At 49.9% G+C, this 2,977-nt stretch overlaps 1 pseudogene; it reads right to left on the bottom strand.

The window, feature by feature from the left end:
- Positions 1 to 1,310: 1,310 nt before the first annotated feature.
- On the bottom strand, positions 1,311 to 2,938 carry LOC111646909 (E3 ubiquitin-protein ligase TRIM63 pseudogene; annotated as a pseudogene).
- Positions 2,939 to 2,977: the final 39 nt, after the last annotated feature.

Here is a 2,977-nt window from a genome sequence, read left to right as displayed (position 1 = left end):
GGGCACACCAGTATTTATGTCTGATGTCTGAAACAGGAGACTCACAGAAACATGTGCAGCAGATTTAACTTCACATGAAATAAGCTGAGACACGACAGTGACTGAAAACACACGACAACCTTGAACACAACGTGACTGAAAACATCTGAGGAGATGAAGAGAAGACACGAGTCCAGAACCTCCTCCTCCACTCAGACCACTTTCAGGTCACATCCTGTTTATCCAGAGTCATAGAAAATCACTCAAATATAAATCAAAGCTTGACCTTTGAGCACCAAAATCTCATCAGTTCCTCCTTGAGCCCAAGTGAACATTTGTGCCAAATGTGAAGAAGTTCTTTCAAGGTGTCACTGAGATATCATGTCCATGAGAATGAGACAGACAGACAACCTGAAAACAAAATGGCCACCAGTTCTGACTGTCAAAATGAAACTACAGAAAACAAAGACAGACAGGAGACAGAGGGTTGAAACGAGACCAAACAGGACTGGACATGAGACACCACAACAAACCAGGTAAACCAGTTTCTGGACTGAATCTGTGTGCAGGTTCATCATGGTCAATCAGCTGTTGCGGAGGTCAGAGGTCGAGCTCAGCACCAGGATACACTTTCTTCTCTCCTTTGTCCCTGGGTCTATTTAAAGACTGAGACTCTAGATCTGGTTTCTGATCCAACCTGAGTCCAGGATCTCGTCTCACACACAAAGGTGACCCAGGTGTGAGGACTGATCAGCTGACTGGAACATGTCATGGCACTGATGACTCCTCATACCCTCTTCACACAGTGAGTGTGACATGATGTGATTCAGGTCGACCTCTTCATCCTCCTCATATCCACCAACAGCCCTGAGAACAGCCCATGTCTGTTTCCCAGCATGCCTCAGTCCAGCAGGGTCAGAAACATGACCACCCCCTACCCCCCCTCCAAAAAAAAGAGCCCTGTTCATCACATCTATTCCCGTCCTCTCAGCACTCAGTATAAATAGCCTCCATTTACACAGACGACTAAACAAGGCCAGGAGGCGTTCACTGACCCCAGTAAATATAGGAAAACATGTGCACTGCTAAATACAGGCTCTGTTTGAGGCTGGGAGAGTCCCTGAGAACCAAAATAAAACTTAATTCACACCCTGAAAAGACTTTTCAAAGTTACAGCGTCACAGACAAAATGTCCAGTTTCTTTACGTCTTTTTTCTTTATGTTACGTTTTTATTTTTATCTTCATTTTTTTTTTCTTCTTGTTGTTTATGACGTGTTTTTATTTTATGTTGTGTGGAGAGTCCCAGAGAAATGACAAGGACAACACAGGGTTAACAATCAAATCAAACTTTATTCACACCATCTCAAAAGACATTTCAAAGTTATACCAGAGTCTGAAATCCAGTGCAGTTTGCAGTTCAAGTTTTCAGTTTCACAAAGAGGCAAAAGGAAAAATAAAAACTGTTCTCAGTCCAGACTTTATCTGGACTCGAATGACGAGAGAAAAACATTCATGATAGAAAAGTATAAAAAGTCAAATACAAAATGTTTCATTTTGTACCAGTAAAAAACTTTAAAGATTGCACCGCTCCAAGTCTTCCCTTACTGTTGTCACTCTCTGTTTCCACTCCTGGTCTTCCTCCCAAGTGGTTTTGCTCTGTTGGTGTTTTGGTCTTCATCTGATCAGGATAAGTCCAATAAAGTCCCTTCTTACTGCGTTTACTCTCGATCAGGCTCATGGTCTTCCAGACTGTCGGAGGAAGACCAGGACTCTTGATGAGAGTAAAAACACACTGTTTGCCTTCTTACTGTCTTTACTTTCTGTCAGCCTCCTGGTCTTCCTCTGACATGAAAGTCTGATAAAAGGCTCTCCTTACTGTTTTTACTCCTGGTCTTCCTCGTCGTGGTGGTGTCTGAAGTCCATGTGGGCGAGCAGGGCTTCCACTTCCTCCGTGTCCAGGCCCAGGTGCTCCATGCTCTCGTAGCCCGGCTCGGGCCGCTGCAGCTGGGCCGCTCCGGCTGCCTGCTGGGCTTCCTGCTGCAGCTGTTTGGCGGTGAGGAGAAACTGTGCGGCGCCGCTGCCCTGCATGCTCTGCTGCAGCTTCTCCTGCAGCTGGCTGCTGAGCTGCAGCTGCTGCTTGTACTGCTCGCCGAGTGCTCTGAGGGCGGCCATCTTGTCCCGCTCCTCCTGGCTGATGCGCTCCAGCAGCTGTCCCTTCCTCTCCTCCAGGATAGCGTAGAGCAGGTCGAAGCTCTCGCCCAGCCGCCTCCTCTGCAGCTCCCCGTTGTCCTGGATCAGCTTGCAGGTATCGTCCATCTGGGACATGACGGCCTGGACGCAGCTGTTTGCAGAGGCCAGCAGCTCCACGGCGGCCCTCAGCTCGCTCTTCTGGCTTTGGTAGACAGTGTGCAACGGCGATACCTCGCAGTCCTTGTGCTGGCCGAACACCTTGCACATGGAACAGGTGGGCGTCTGGCAGGTGACGCAGTAGATGTTGATGCGTTCGTCCTCGTGCTCCTTACACTTGGGCTCCTTGGTGTCTTTGTCTTTCAGGGGGGGGTCTTCGCCGCCGCCCTCCCTGCTCTCCTGCTGCTGCTTGTACATGTCGATGATGTTCTCAACCAGCAGGTTCCTCTGCAGCCCGTACACGCCGTGACGGTCCAGGACTACCTCGAAGCGGCAGGTTGGGCATCGGAAGGTCCCCCCTGAGAAGTGGTAGGGGTTCCTGGACTCGTAGAGGTCGTTGGCGCAGCTGCGGCACAGGTTGTGCTGGCAGGGTAGGATGACCACGGGCTTGGTGAACATGTCCAGGCAGATGGGACAACTCAGCTGCTTCTCCAGACTCTCCATGGCGCTGACTGGACGAACAACCTGACCTGTCTGAATGTCCATCGTCTCTGTCTTCAACTGGCTGTCTTCTCTGTCCTGTATGTCAATCTGCCGGCGCCTGAAGCCCCCCAGCCTTTATACCCCGGGGAAGGAGCACCCCCACCCCCC

This window comes from Seriola lalandi, unplaced genomic scaffold (assembly GCF_002814215.2).
Source record: "Seriola lalandi dorsalis isolate HSWRI2012SDOR001 ecotype SW California unplaced genomic scaffold, Sedor1 jcf7180002054977, whole genome shotgun sequence".
Taxonomy (NCBI): Eukaryota; Metazoa; Chordata; class Actinopteri; order Carangiformes; family Carangidae; genus Seriola; species Seriola lalandi.
Note: the sequence above shows the minus strand (reverse complement) of the source record. Positions and strands in the feature narration are given on the sequence as shown.